Below are 16,918 nucleotides of genomic sequence, written 5' to 3'. Positions count from 1 at the left end.
GAGGGAGGACAAACTGAACTACTATAGAGACATCCTATGAAGTCAGTTGGCCGTTTCCTATCTGGACCATCGTCTATCCTCTCACAGGTCTGCTGGGGCGGGTTGGGGTGGCAGGAGCAGTACCAGCTCCATCAGCAGCAGCCTGAGTCTACCCACATAGTGAAGAAACTACTCACCAGCAGTAGCAGCAGGTAGACCTGGAGCATGACCTAAACCAGCAGGTGGTGGCATACTTGTACAGCACCCTTCCACCCAACATTGAAGTTCCGCTGGACTACTGGGTAGCCAAAGTGGATTTGTGGCCGCAACTAGCAGAGTTTGCCCTGGAAAAGCTGTTCTGCCAGGCCGGTAGTGCGGCATCAGAGCAGGTGTTTAGTGCGGCGGGGCCATAGTCACCCCAAGAAGAACTTGCCTATTCACAAAAAATGTGGAGAGACTGACCTTTGTCAAAATAAATCAGGCGTGGATCAGCCAGGATTTCCAACCACCAATTCCTGATGCACCAGACTAGATCATCTATGTGCCACACCAACACTTTGATAAAAGAGACCTGTTTCTTGTGACTACCTGCCTCAGCTACTATTCTGATGCTACAACCCGCCTGATGCCGCACATCTGATGCCAAGTGTTACTTCTTTCACCCACCTTTGTCAGCGGGTACTGGTATTGCCACCCACCGCCCCACTCTGTCACCGGGTGTTGTGGAAATCTTATTAGGATGTGTATTTAATATGTTGTGCATTGTCATCATGTCTCTCAGTGTCAGGGTAAACCATTGGAGTGGATATCTTCCTGTGTATGTGGAGACACAGCTGCTGGGCGCGGAGGTCTCCGTTGGTGGATGGTCCAATGTGCTATGCACTGGGCCGTGGGCCAGGGGAGACTGATGTGTTCAGCAGAGCAGTGTTCAGCGGCTTAGCAGGACCTAGAAGTTGATTTTTTACTTCATTTTTTTTAATCCCTGTCAGCTGAGAAGTGGGAGGGGGCATGGCCTAACTGAATCGGGGGCTGTCCTTTTGAACAGCTCACGCTAACATAGCAGCACTGTGCTCTCTGAGTGTGAGCTGCAGGGAGAAAGTCATGTCCCTCCCACATCTGCAGCTGACATAATTTGATTTTTAACTTAATTTTTTCAATCCCTGTCGACTGAGGAGTGGAAGGGGGCATGGCATTACCGGATCGTAGGTGTGGCTTAGCAGGACCTAGAAGTTGATTTTTAACTTCATTTTTTCAATCCCAGTCAGCTGAGAAGTGGGAGGGGGTGTGGTCTAACCGGATCGGGGGCATGTTCTTTTGAACAGCTCACTCTAAAGACAGCAGAATTGTGCTCTATGAGTGTGAGCTGCAAGGAGAAAGTCACTGTCCCTCCCACCTCTGCAGCTGACAGAAGTTGATTTTTAACTTCATTTTTTCATTCCCTGTTGGCTAAAGAATGGGAGGGGCGTGGACTAACCAGATTGGGGGTGTGTCCTTTAGAACTGCTCACTCCAAAACAGCAGCATTGTGCTCTCTGAGTGTGAGCTGCAGTCACCGTCCCTGTCAGCTGAGGAGTGGGAGGGGCGTGGCCTAACCGGATCAGAGGCATGTCTTAGTAGGACCTGGGGGCGGGGTTCTAAGTCTGTCTTTTCAGGGTGGCCTGAATGGCCACCCTACCTATCCCTTGAACTGTGACCTCCACAGCACTCCGCTCTCTTAACAGTGTCATCCACAGCTATTAAGCCATGGCTTTACTTCAATAGTGATTATCCAAGTGACAGATTTCCTTTAAAGCTCTCCGACAGCAGTGAAGAAAAATGGCTGAGTTGTTATGGAAACCTGGAATAAAACTGTGTATGTGGAGGATAACGGCCTGCAAGCTTCTATTGGCTGATAAGGGTCATGTGACCAGGCTTCTATTGGCTAATGCATTTTTTGGGAATATCTCAGGAACGGTACAACCTAGAGACCTGAGACCTGGTCTAAAACCTTTCCGAACTTCTGATGTACCTATGTGCCAAATTTCGTGATTGTAAATGCAACGGTGCAGATTCTATTAGCGGACATACATACATACACACACACACATACACTCAGCTTTATATATAATATATATATATATATATATATATATATATATATACTCCCCATTATTGTGCCCCCAGTATATGTATCTACTCCCCATTGTTCCCCCATTATACATATTTGCTTCCCATTGTGCTTCGAGTATATATATATATATATATATATATGCTCCCTATTGTGCCCTCAGTTTATATAAAGGCCCCTTCTCCCCATAATGTCGACACATCCTTAAAAAATATATATTCACTTCATCCACTTGCATGTTAGGGAACACTTGATCTGCACTAGAAGCAGCACCTTCTGACACTCCCAGCATCATGCCATCTCAAGATGTGATGTCATGATGGGAGTATCAGGTCCTGCTGCCTCCAGTGCAGGTTAAGTGTCCCCTCGTATGCTATCACAGCTATCACTATGCTAGTAGATGGCTATCACAGCTGTTTTTTACTGTTGTGTGAATGAGCCATTGTCTACCATTTTTGTAACAATCTAGAAGTCAGTCACAAGTATTTTTACCTATCTCTCTAACATATCAAATGTTCAGGACATTAGAAATAATTTCCCACTTCATATAGTTAAATGAAAGAACACTAAAGTGGTCTATGTTGATGACAAAATCCCTTTAAAGTGGTTGGCCAGTCTCCTAAATTGATGACCTATCCTACACTGAAGATGGAGGAGTTGCATTGACATTGACAGCGGCAAGCAGGTAAATGGGGAAGAGAGGGCAGCGCTCACAAGAGCACTGCATTTTCTTCAAACAGTTGATTGGTGGTGGTGCCAGGAGTTGGACCCCCACCAATCTGATATTGATGACCTATCCTGAAGATAGGTCATCAATCTAGGAAACTAGCCAATCCCTTTAAGTTTCTGCAGAGTGAGAGGGGGTGTGGCTAAGCAGAACCTGGGGGGAGGTTGTCTTTTGAGGGTGGCCTGAATGGCAACCCTATCTGCCCATGAACTGTAACCTCCACAGCACTCCGCTCCCTTAAGTCATCCACAGCGCCCTGCCTCTTTAAAGCTGACCTACAGCAGTGAATAAAAATGGCTGGTTTGCTATGGAAACCTGGTGTAAAACTATGTGTATGTGGAGACTAAGGGCCTGCGAGCTTCTATTGGTTGATAAGGGTCATGTGACCAGGCTTCTACTGGCTAATGCATTTTTTGGGAATATTTCACACAGGGATGTCCTTTTGAACAGCTCACTCTCAGACAGCAGCACTGCGCTGTCTGAGAGTGAGCTGCAGGGAGTAAGTTACCGTCCCTCCCACCCCTGCAGCTGACATAAGTTGATTTTTATCGTCATTATTTCAATCCCTGTAGGCTGCAGAGTGGGAGGGGGCGTGGTTTAATCAGATCAGGGGGTGGCTTAGCGGGACTTGGGCTGGGGATTTTAAGTCCGTCTTTTGAGGGTGGCCTAAATGGCCACCCTACCTGCCCCCTGAACTATGACCTCCACAGTACTCCGCTCCCTTGACAGTGTCATCCACAGCACCCTGGCCCTTTAAAGCTGACCTGCAGCAGTGAAGAAAAATGGCTGGGTTGTCATGGAAACCTGGTGTAAAACTGTGTGTATGTGGAGACTAAGAACCTGCAAGCTTCTATTGGATGATAAGGGGCATGTGACCATGTGTATGTCAGTTGGGATATGAAGTTGTGATATGAAGAGAAAGATTTGCAGGCTTCTATTGGCTAATGTAGATCATGTGATGTGCCATATTTGCATTTTTTGGGAATATCTCAGGAACGATATGTGCTAGAGAGCTGTGACCCGGTCTAAAACCTTCCCGGACACCTGATGCACCTGTGTGCCAAATTTCGTGATTATAAACGCGACGATTCATATTCCTTTAGCGGACATATATACATACACACATACATACACTCAGCTTTATATATTAGATTTTTAAGATATTAAAAGGAGGAGATGAGTGCTTAAAGGGACACTGACAGACCATTAGAGCATATAAAGTGACATATATTCTTCTATTGGTCCTAATATGCTTAATTAAACTATACCATTATCACCCCTCGCTACCTTTTCTTTACTTATAAAAAGTGTTTTTATCAATATGCAAATTACCTTACTTTGTGCCCAAGGGCGGCAGTTGGGGCGCGGCTGGGCACACAACTGAATGAGGGACAGCCCCTTGGGCACAAAGTAAGGTAATTTGCATATTGATAAAAAAAAAATTTTAGAAGTAAAGGAAAGTCAGCGAGGGGTGATAATGGTATAGTTTAATTAAGCATATTAAGACCAATAGAAGAATATATGTCACTTTATATGCTCTAACGGCCTGTCAGTGTCCCTTTAATTTTGAGTATAAGTCTCTATAAAACCATAATGCTCAGCATAATATCTTCATGTTATGGACACAGCGTACTCCAGGTGTTGGAAGAAGTTTTTAATCTGACCTCCAAGATAGAAGTAGACTGGAACTTTTAACATTCTTAAAGGTAGTCTGTCACGTAAATTTCACCAATATAACTAAAAGCATTGCCCCACAGAAGATTGCAAACAAATATCAAACATACCTGTGTGTACTTTGTGTCTTTATGCCGTGTCCAGGAAAATCACTTTTATTCTGCTGAAAAATGGCTCCCAAGTGATCAATTGGGTGGGCTTTGTTTTGCTTTGGGCACTTGGAACAGAAACGCCTGCCAAGCTGGGCACTTGGGAGCCATTTTCAGCAGTTTTCTGGACATAAAGTACACACAGGTACAGTATGTTTGGAATTTGTTTGCAATCTTCTATGGGGCAATGCTGTTATATTAGTGAAAATGATGTGAGAGACTCCCTTTCAGTAGTAAAACCTTTCAATTTGTACATTTCAGGGGTCCGACCACACAGTCAGATTTCTGCATGCAGTTTGGAAGTCAAAACCAAGGGTGGATTAAAAAAGAGGAGAAGTCATATCTGTCCTTTATACTTTCTCTTCTTTTATCATCCACTTCTGATTTTGGCTTTCTAAACTGTATAAATCCTGACTATGTGGTTGCACCCTTAGTGTGTGGACTGTGCTATCTCTTTACCTAGTCTAGCTAAGCCACATTGCTTATGGAATTGCTGTATTCAAGATAATAGTTTGCCCTAATTTTCTTTTTTGCTGATCATGGAAATCAGAACGGAGCAAACTAATTGTAGATGAAAAAATGGTCTTTATGCCTAAATGAGAAGTGTTGACTACAGATATCTGAACTTAAAGTAATGAGGATTATTGGAGAAGTTGAACTTTATTTTGATAGAAAGTTAATAGTTTCTCATTACTTTGTAAGCTTCATTTGCCACTGGCAGTAGATAATATCTGTATCAGTTCAGTGCACACAATCCTGAAGCTCCACATGAAAACACAACTTCATTTTAAATGAGGAGCAAAACTATTCTCAGTTTTTTCTTTAACTTTTCTTGAGAGTAATGGGAATTTCTAAGCAAAAATCTGTGTGATCTGCTAAATATTTCATCATAAAAGGTAGAGCCAGGACCTTACCAGCAATGATAATAAGTGAGGGAAATAATTTATGTAAGGGCAAAGAATTTCCCTCCCACAGTGTATAGCCCAATTATGTTTACATTCACAATAAATCTATAAAATACATGGATTAATGGGCTACAATGGGCTTCGCTGGCATAAAAATGCCGTGCCTATAGCAGAGTTCAAAAATATTTGTGATATTTCCATTAAAACATGGTAACATTTTGGTAAATAATTTTTACAGAAGAATTAAAAAGAATATTTAAGATGGTCACCAAGGGGGGTTTCTGATAATTATGATTCTCTATGTTACCATAATTTGTTACACCTTTTACCATAGATGACAAACTCAGCTAAAGTGGTGAGTCAGGGGCTGGTGACCCACCGATCAGATACTGATAACCTACTCTGAAGATAGGTCATCAATAAAAAAACATCTCAGAAAAATCCTTTTTAGGTATTATAGAAGCTAATGACACACAAGTTCATTAGTCTTTTTATGGGTTGCTTAAATAATGTAAAGTGTAGTAAAAGGCATTCTCTAGCCTAGAATTAAAAAACAGCCCACAAGATTATTTTTTCCAATGATGATTAAAGATGAGCGAATTTATATAAAATTTGATTCTGCTGCTTCGACGAATTTTACCAAAAAATTCGCTTTGTGATGAATTACTTTGTCATGAAGTGCATTTTTTTGTAAGTAGCGGGTGCAATAACAGGTAGCTGCAATAGCTCCGCCCCTGTCATTGTACTCCTCAGATGCCGCGTTCATACATGATCGCGGCATCTGAGTGTAAAATTAACAATGATTCTAACTTACAAAATCAAACTTACCGCCTCCATTTGCTCACAATGGGCCAGCCGCCGCCATCTTGCTTAAAGATCTCGGCCAAAATCCTGTGCGGCACGAGATTACGTCATCACGCTGGCTGGCGTGATGATGTAATCTCGTGCCGCATGGGATTTTGGCCGAGATCTTCAAGCAAGATGGAGGCTGGCGGTCCGTCACGAGCAAATAGAGGCAGTTAGTTAGATTTTTTAGTTTTTTATACTATTTCAGGTTAAATCGATTCGCTGACACGAAGCACAAAGAAATTCGGCTTTGAGGTGAATCAAATTTATCCTGAAATTTGGATTAAATTCCACTTTGTGGGATTTGATTCGCTTATCTCTAATGATGATACATGACTGTTGCGGCCAGTAAATGCTATCAGGTTTTCTAGCAGGAACAATAGGATCTTTTTTATTCTCAGTTTATCAACTATTGCATCTTATTAGTATGAACTTCATTACATGCAATAGCATAATAAAGGAAGTCTGTCAGCAGTTTTGACAATGCTACACTGTTGACAGTGCTACGTAGGGACGGGAGAGAACACTACAAAACATACATTTGTGAAGCCTTTGACAGTAGCTTTGTATCTGGCTGATTAATATTTATAAATGTTTTATAGGACATCCGCTGTACACGTACAGTGGATGTCCAGACTTGTGCCCAATCAGACACCAAGAGGCATTGTTTGTGATTGACAATAATGCTGATCATGGAGATTTAGACCATCAGATGTTGTGGTCAATTGTAACTACGGTATGTGAGCGGTGAAATCTAGGGAGCACTGTGTTCTCGGGGCACAACTGAGTCCCTTATGCCGAGTTATTTGGTTTCTAAGGCTGCCTTGGAGCCTCATAGGAACACAGTGAATCAAATGTAGGCTATAATGTTAAATCATTGCAGTCTATGGGAGAAGCAATCAGACGATTGTACGTTAAAGTACACAAAGGGGGTTTAATTGTAAAATAAAATGTAAAAAGTTTTTAAAAATATAAAAATAAAAACAAAATAAAAATTAAGTTCATCAAACTATCACAAAATAAAAATAAATATCAAAATATAAAGATCACGGGAATTGCCCAAATGCCTGAACTATTCCAATATAAATTAATTTATCCTATATGGTGAACGCCATAACAGAAACAAAGATTCCCCATTTTTTGGTGCTTCACCTCCCAAATTTTTTTTTTATAAAAAGTGATGAAAATGGCATACACACTGCAAAATGGTATTAATAAAAAACTGCAGACCCCCCCTCCCAAAAAAAAAAAAAAAAGAGCTCTACATTGATCAATAGAAATAAATAAAAACTACGTTAAAAAACAAAACCCAAACTATGGCGGAACTGCAATTTATTCCAATTCCAGACCATTTTTATATATTTTTTTTCAGCTCCCAAATACATAATATGGAATATGAAATGGTGCCATTAAAAAGAACAACTTGTTTTGAGAAAAATTAAAACTCATTCAGCTTTGTGAATGGAAAAAATAAATAAAAGATATGGCTATGGGAGGGCAGGCAGTAAAAGGTAAAAATGCATAGTGAATAGTACTGCATTCTAACTGTTAACAAAATGATAATTTTATCTTTTCTATACTGTATGAGCTTTAAAAATACATAAATACAGAAGTCTTTTATTTAGCAAATTAAACCTTAATATTACTTCTTTAATGTGTTGTATTGAGCATGTCACTCTGTCTTATGGTGGCATGTTATCTGTCTAATGAAAGCATGAAATATAGCGCAATTAGCTGCAAAATCCTGCTCACATTGGGACTATGAAGCTGGAGGGCAGCCTCACTGAATGATTGCCAGCCTTCTAGTGTGAGCATGCAAACAGATATGCTGTCAGTAGGATCAACTTCAGGAATTATAAGCTTAGAGTAGGCATGGGATAAAATAAAGATAATTAAACATTATACCAAATATTTTCCAATAAAACCATTATTCAACCTCATCTCTTCTTAAAAATAGAGCAGCATGTGGAAGATTTTCTTTTAAAGGGTTGTCCAAGGTTTAAAAAAAAACATGCATGCATTATCTCTCCATAGGTTGCAATTTCATGCCAAGCCTTATGGTGCGCTGTCATAGGAATTTTTTCATTGAGTCACAAAGCTTGCACACAGTAGCTAGTTGTTAAAATACATTTCTACTCTGCACCACGTATGGTAAATGACTGGAGATGGAGAAATCAAGGTTCAAGATTTACTGCAAATAAGAGTGATTTGCCTTTTGAAAAAATAAATAAATAGGAAAGAGAACTTTTAGATTTGCTTATCTTTAGAGACAGAATAATCAGTTTGCCAGGTTTGAGATTCATAACAATTCCAAGGGCTCACATCAGTAGAAACAGACTTTTCAGATTGCTTTTCTTTTAAATGACATATACTGGTTTATTTCTTCAATGTGTCACACCATACCTGGGTGGGATGACAAATGGATGTGCTGCATGTTATGTCTACTGTATATGAATGGTTTATCATAAATAATGGATCCATGTAGCCTCAGGAAAATAACACCCAATGCTTTGTAGTGAAACTTCCCGTAGTGATATCTCTTGAGATTTTTAGGACAACACACCACAAGTAAACTTTCCGGAAGAAAGTTTTATACATTTCTAAAAAATTGTACATTTCCTCAGTGTGGATGCTACATAAAACCTATGTTCCAAAGGTTGCATCAGAATATACAATCTAAGACTTTGTGTTGACAACCTTGGTACTATACATGTAACATGTATTTGCAGAATTACATTTTTAATATATTTGTAAAAATGTATATGATGTTCCCTATTTTAACCATTGAGTATACAATAGGGATTTTAAGACTTTTTGAGGTCACTTACACAACATTTTTGCTACTTTTTGCATTTTTACACCACCCACTCCAGTTTCAAAAAAGTAAATGGAAAAAGGGGCCGGGTTAGCTATGTTAATTAGTTGCATTCCATATTTATGACTAGGACTTTAAAAAGTCCCAAAGTCACTCCAGCCACTCTGTTTTGTACACAAAAGTGTTAGGTTTAAATATGCAAAATTTAACAAACATGTAGCAGCTAAAATTGTTGTTTGTTGACAGCACAATTTTCTTTCTAAACTGGGATATGTTACTGACAAACAATGGAAATAGCACAGATGGCACTTCTAACATGTCCTTTAGTCTTTCTCATGCAGCCAGTAACATAACACACATCATTAAGTATAGTTTATTTTCGTAAAGAAACACTCCAGATTTTTTATTTTTTATTTTACATACATCACTACCTCATCACCAGAGTTCTAGCAGTTGTTACACCCTAGCTCAATTGAACCTTTTCAATGTGGGAACCTGGTCATGGGATCTCAAGTCTGACCATATGTAGAAGATTGGTCTCTCCCATGTGGCTAACGTTATGTGAACTACTGGATGACATTATCACCAATCAAATCTATCCTGGCAGCTCTCAGGCCCTCCCCACTCACCATCATCATCTGTATATCCAGGCATGGAATTCAGCTAGTTCCCTCCAGTTTTCCAGATCCAGTTGTTAAAATTATAACTGGATCAGAGAAGCAGGTTACTTAAAGAGTCCCGACCAGGTGCTCTGGCGGCTGCATTGCAGCTAGATATGTTCACTTCCATTGCTTTGCTCGCAGCTGATAGTTTAGCTCCTTAGTTGGGTAGTATGTGTGTGTAGTGTATATATAGTGTATTTATATATGTGTACCATGTATATGGTATATGTATGTGTTGAATATACACTCACCTAAAGAATTATTAGGAACACCTGTTCTATTTCTCATTAATGCAATTATCTAGTCAAACAATCACATGGCAGTTGTTTCAATGCATTTAGGGGTGTGGTCCTGGTCAAGACAATCTCCTGAACTCCAAACTGAATGTCAGAATGGGAAAGAAAGGTGATTTAAGCAATTTTGAGCGTGGCATGGTTGTTGGTGCCAGACGGGCCGGTCTGAGTATTTCACAATCTGCTCAGTTACTGGGATTTTCACGCACAACCATTTCTAGGGTTTACAAAGAATGGTGTGAAAAGGGAAAAGCATCCAGTATGCGGCAGTCCTATGGGCAAAAATGCCTTGTGGATTCTAGAGGTCAGAGGAGAATGGGCCGACTGATTCAAGCTGATAGAAGAGCAACGTTGACTGAAATAACCACTCTTTACAACCGAGGTATGCAGCAAAGCATTTGTGAAGCCACAACACGCACAACCTTGAGGCGGATGGGCTACAACAGCAGAAGACCCCACCGGGTACCACACATCTCCACTACAAATAGGAAAAAGAGGCTACAATTTGCACGAGCTCACCAAAATTGGACTGTTGAAGACTGGAAAAATGTTGCCTGGTCTGATGAGTCTCGATTTCTGTTGAGACATTCAAATGGTAGAGTCCGAATTTGGCGTACACAGAATGAGAACATGTATCCATCCTCTGATGGCCACTTCCAGCAGGATAATGCACCATGTCACAAAGCTCGAATCTTTTCAAATTAGTTTCTTGAACATGACAATGAGTTCACTGTACTAAATTGGCCCCCACAGTCACCAGATCTCAACCCAATAGAGCATCTTTGGGATGTGGTGGAACGGGAGCTTTGTGCCCTGGATGTGCATCCCTCAAATCTCCATCAACTGCAAGATGCTATACTATCAATATGGGCCAACATTTCTAAAGAATGCTATCAGCACCTTGTTGAATCCATGCCACGTAGAATTAAGGCAGTTCTGAAGGCAAAAAAGGGTCCAACACTGTATTAGTATGGTGTTCCTAATAATTCTTTAGGTAAGTGTATATGGTGTATTTATGTGTATGTGTGTTACATATATATGGTGTATGTATACAGTACAGACCAAATGTTTGGACACACCTCATTCAAAGAGTTTTCTTTATTTTCATGACTATGAAGGCATCAAAACTATGAATTAACACATGTGGAATTATATACATAACAAACAAGTGTGAAACAACTGAAAATATGTCATATTCTAGGTTCTTCAAAGTAGCCACCTTTTGCTTTGATTACTGCTTTGCACACTTTTGGCATTCTCTTGATGAGCTTCAAGAGATAGTCCCCTGAAATGGTCTTCCAACAGTCTTGAAGGAGTTCACAGAGATGCTTAGCACTTGGCCCTTTTGCCTTCACTCTGCGGTCCAGCTCACCCCAAACCTTCTCGATTGGGTTCAGGTCCGGTGACTGTGGAGGCCAGGTCATCTGGCGCAGCACCCCATCACTCTCCTTCATGGTCAAATAGCCCTTACTTTCAAAGTTTTCCACATTTTTCAGCTGACTGACTGACCTTCATTTCTTAAAGTAATGATGGCCACTCATTTTTCTTTACTTAGCTGCTTTTTTCTTGCCATAATACAAATTCTAATAGTCTATTTAGTAGGACTATCAGCTGTGTATCCTCCTGACTTCTCCTCAACGCCACTGATGGTCCCAACCCCATTTATAAGGCAAGAAATCCCACTTATTAAACCTGACAGGGCACACCTGTGAAGTGAAAACCATTTCAGGGGACTACCTCTTGAAGCTCATCAAGAGAATGCCAAGATGTGCAAAGCAGTAATCAAAGCAAAAGGTGGCTACTTTGAAGAACCTAGAATATGACATATTTTCAGTTGTTTCACACTTGTTTGTTATGTATATAATTCCACATGTGTTAATTCATAGTTTTGATGCCTTCAGTGTGAATCTACAATTTCCATAGTCATGAAAATAAAGAAAACTCTTTGAATGAGAAGGTGTGTCCAAACTTTTGATCTGTACTGTATGTAAGCATGTGTCGTGATGCCACGTGTCCGCCATTGAGTAGGAAACCTGTTGTAAAAAATTGGAATCCCACCCCTGTGTAGATCCCTGTATTCTGTTAAAGATATAATGTCTCCTCTGTCTAAAGGACCAGAATTGCAGATATATAATAGGTGAGTGTATACAGTGATTAACTGCAGTTATATAAACCTCCCTACTCATATTGCCTGTCTGTACTATCTGTGTGTGCTGACTCCCCAGTGTCGTTCTATTAGATACAGCTTTACACTGGTCTGCATGCCTCCTGCATGTAAAAGCTGAAAGGGAAGAAAGATGATGGCAGAATAGCTCAAGCTGCTTCACATAGGAAACGTAGTGTAGTGTGAGTATACAACAGCTCTTTGTTACTGATCTGTTATGGCTGCCCTTACACAGGACTCAGAGCAGTGCACTATATAGGTAGACAAAAAAATCTCTGAGTGTTTTTTCAAGCTGACCACACACTTTAGATAGCCGAAAACCGAATGTCCATTTGTCTGACAATTATTTTTGCTACCCCTACCCTGCAAGCAAATACTCTGAATGGAGAGAGAATACTTAGCGGCTGCCAGGCACCTTTGGTGGTGGTTTGTTTCCCCTGAGAACCAAAGACATGGGCTTCTAGCAGCCTGATCTTTCTTACCCCTGACAGGACACGACCATGATGATTAAAATAAAGCATATAAAATTCTAGTTTCCCAGAATCTGCCTGATCTAGGTTTTGTCCCTCCTACTTCAGGGGCGTATCACTCCTTCTTTTAATCAATTCTTGTGAGTAGAATACATTTGTCTTTTAGCCTGAAAGTGCCTACGATACTTCACTATTTTGCTTCCTAATTCCTGACATTATAGGTTGATTGGACGTGGAAAAGCCGTGGAGCAACACAGCATTGGACATATTAGCAGTGTTTGCTGGCATAAGGAAGTGCTAGAAACAAGTTCTATTTTTTTGCGGTGTCGAGGCACGGACAGAAACACCACGGAAGCCCTCCGTAGTGCTTCCGTGGGGTTCCGATCCATGCTTCCATTCCGCATCTCCATGATTGCGGACCCATTCAAGTGCACATGGGCTGGTGCCCGTGTATTGCGGACCCGACGTATGCGGGCCGCAATTCGGCCACGAGCACACAACGTTCATGTGCAAGAGGCCTAAGGGATAGTATCCTAGTTTTTCTCTGTACATAAAGATCTGTGCCTGCTTCATAGCAACCTAGAATTAATCTTGGTTGTACTGCCCCCATTGTTTCAATATTTCATCACACAAAATATATGTCAGTGTAATATCGCTACAGAAATATCTGTCCAAACAAGCTGTAAAATCTAACATTGAAAATCAGGTGACAGGTCTCATTTGAGTAAAAGTGAAAAAGAATATGTGTTGCTGGCATATGAACACCATTCAAACAGTGCATGAAATATGGAAAACATTTTAAAAGCTATTTTTTTTATTACGTTAAAAAATATATGTGGTAAAACAATGCTTAAATATAATAGGCTAATTGCACAGGGAAAAAAAATACATGACATGCCTTAATTAATAGATGAAAAAGGACAGAAGCTATGATTTTATTTCTTAAATTTCTTTTTAAATGCTTGAAATAATGTCATCCATTGGTAAAGTAAGTGTCATGATTTCTAGTTTATGTCAATTTAAAAAGTTCTTAGCTGCATGTAACATTTTTGCACTAGGTTCGGGAAATGTCAGTAGGAGGTGTACTTGTCAAATTTTTATTAAAATGAAAGGTAAAAAGTGTGGTTTTGCTGGATAATCTAACTAAGATTCCATTAAAAGGACTGCCATTAGAGGCTGGGCATGAAGAATTCCACATAGAAAATGATCAAATTAAAATAGAAATGAATTTCAAATGCAAATATTTCCAAATGGCCTGTAAACTGTAAAATGTAAAACATTATTTAACATAATTTACATATATTAATAATAATAATGATAATATATTAATAACTTTGGTTTGGAGGTGTATGTACTTCAATCTAAGGGGTACTTAACTGGTGGACTGTGGTCCGAATCCGGAGTGTGATTGCCAGCGGTACAGACCTCATCTAAGTCCTCAGGATGCAGATAAAGTTGAATACAATGGTGAAGCAGGGAGGCATCAGCTGGCAAGCGCCATGTAGTGATGTCATCATGCTTGCTGGGCTGAGCCACAGACAGCAGGGCACAGAGCAGAGCAGACATGCTCACTTCTGTTCATCAGTGAAATGTGGGATATGTGGTTATTTAAACTGGAGGCACTTAAGAAGGCATAAGTAAGTGGGGACCATCTAAGAGCGCATGACATTTTACTATATTTTTATCCCCCCTAAGGAACTTTAACATTCATTTGCTCGCTTTATCATGGATTGCATTGGCTTACCATTGCAACCTAAGGGAAAATTATTGTGTACCTATTAAGCCCTGCTACAGACAGAGCTTAAAGGGAATCTTTCAGCAAATCTAAATATATGTAACCCACCCCTGGGCTACATAGTGCTGCCGGACACAATGTAAAACATACCTGTTTTAGTATTCTAATATTTCCGAAGTGCAGGAAATTTACTTTTATTCATATGCAAAAGTGGTCTCAAGGTTCCCAGTGGGGCATGCATGACTATATAGGACCCAAGACACACCTTCTGCCGGAACCTAAGTCTGCCTCTTCACTTCCCTGTTACCTGTTCACTGTACCTCCCCTTGCTCCAACCAGCCCACCCCCTCCACTGTGACGTACTGATTCTCCTTCAGTTCTGGCTGGCTCGGCGCATCCGCACAAAGTATTGTGAGGCCAATGCCCATCGTTGGACATTCAATGTGCAAGTGCTGACAGTTGATTTTGGCGAAGGACAATGCTCACAATCCGGTCGGAGCTGAAGGAGGATCGTGGCGTCGAAATGGAGGGGGTGAGCTGGATGGAACAAGGTGAGGTACAGGGAACAAGTAAAGAGGAGAGCTTGGGCTCCGGGAGAAGGCACCAGATGGCAGGCCAGGATAAGAAATGAGCAAATTAGGGTTTAAATGTGAATTTAAAAATCCCTGATAGAACAAAATCTAAAATTAAAAAACATTATTTACAGGCTCATATATGAGCTTCAAAATGATCACAAAAATATAAAAACGGTTAAAAATATATAATAAATAAAAATATAAAAGTTTAAATCACCCCCTTTCCATATAATTTAAAAATAAATACCTAAATAACAATAAATATAAACATCATGGGTATCATCGATTTTTACACTATTTAGACATAAAAAACCTACAGATATGGGGTATTGTTATCATTTTACTGACCCAGAGAATGAGAAGCATGGGTCAGTTTTGTCATAAACGAAATGCTGTGGTAGCAAAACCCATAAAAAGGTGGAGAAATTGCATTTCTTTCCAATTCTACCCCATTTGGATTTTTTTTTACCGCTTCCCTACTATATTTTATGCCATAATTAATAGTGGCATTAAAAAGAACAACCTGCCCTGCAAAAAATTAGCCCTCATACAGCTATGTGAATATGTATATGTGAATGGAAAAATAAAAAGTTATGGCTCCAGTATGGCAGGGAGTGAAAAACAAAAACGCAAAAACAGAACATTGCCATATCCTTAAAGGATTAAAGGTTTATTATTGTTAGGTGCCTAATGAGAGTTTGATTGCCTGATTGTCAGATACAGGGATTATAACAGGAGAATCAATTAGTGATACTGGATCAATTTGCTGCCATTAATGGCAGCATCACTTTGTGTGACCAGTATGCAATTTTTTCAAAATGATAGGATATGGTAGGTTCACATCTGCATTCAGAAATCCTGCAGAGGAACATCCTGCCGGAGTTCACCGTATTCAACATAGCCGGATAATGCTATGAACTGCTGGATCCCCTTTGACTATAATAAGATCCAAAAGGGATGTGCATCAATGCTTGTTTTCAGCCAGACAGAAAGTCCAGCATGCAAAACTTTTTGTCCAGCTGACATTTCTGCCAGAAATCGTCTGGATCCCCATTGCATGCCGTTATAGTTGATATGGATCTGGCGGTTCACACCATTATCTGTCTATGCAGGATATGGTGAACTCCTACAGGCTGTCCTGATTTCTGAACACAAATGTGAATACACCCTTATTATTTCAAGTGTAACACAAATAATGCATGCCTCTTTAATTGTAGAGCTGAATCTTTCTGAGCAAACATATAAATCCAATTTAAGTCTATTTTAAAACAATTTGTTTCCCCTAGTGCATAATGCTCAGTTTAATTACATTCCATTACAGCAGAGGTTCTAAATGCTTTTTTTTTGGCTGAAGCAAAGAATGAATAAGAATAGGGACAAAGCAATTTAACTTCAAGAAAAAAAATTAAAACCACTTAAACTTAAAATTTTAATCTAAGAAATACTGGAAAGATTCGACAATATAGCTATTTTCTACCATAACATTCTTCTGTTTGTACCATATATTTATATGAACACACTGTTCATACTGTGCTTTGCTTTTTGTACTTGTATAAAATTATATGGATCATTCAGAAATATAAATGTTGAAAGATTACCAACTCATAATACAGAATGCTGCTGAATTCGCTTAAGAAAAATTGTGCAATTAAACTTCAATCAAACTGAAGAAAAGAAAAATGCATAAAAATGTATATGGAAAGTATAAAACCATAACATGCACAAAAGATTGTAAAATATCTATATTACAAATAGTCACACTTCTCAGAGAATGTTGCACCACATTAAAAGAGTATTCCAACCCTAAAAATACATTTC

At 39.7% G+C, this 16,918-nt stretch overlaps 1 protein-coding gene across 1 annotated transcript in view; it reads right to left on the bottom strand.

Annotated features, from left to right (window-relative positions):
- Window positions 1-16,918, bottom strand: part of CNTNAP2 (contactin associated protein 2) — a 2,268,074-nt gene that overhangs the window by 1,694,573 nt on the left and 556,583 nt on the right. The gene's annotated exons all lie outside the window — the stretch shown is intronic.

The sequence above is a fragment of the Bufo bufo genome, chromosome 5 (assembly GCF_905171765.1).
Source record: "Bufo bufo chromosome 5, aBufBuf1.1, whole genome shotgun sequence".
Classification (NCBI taxonomy): Eukaryota; Metazoa; Chordata; class Amphibia; order Anura; family Bufonidae; genus Bufo; species Bufo bufo.
This window is presented reverse-complemented; position numbering and strand designations above follow the sequence as displayed.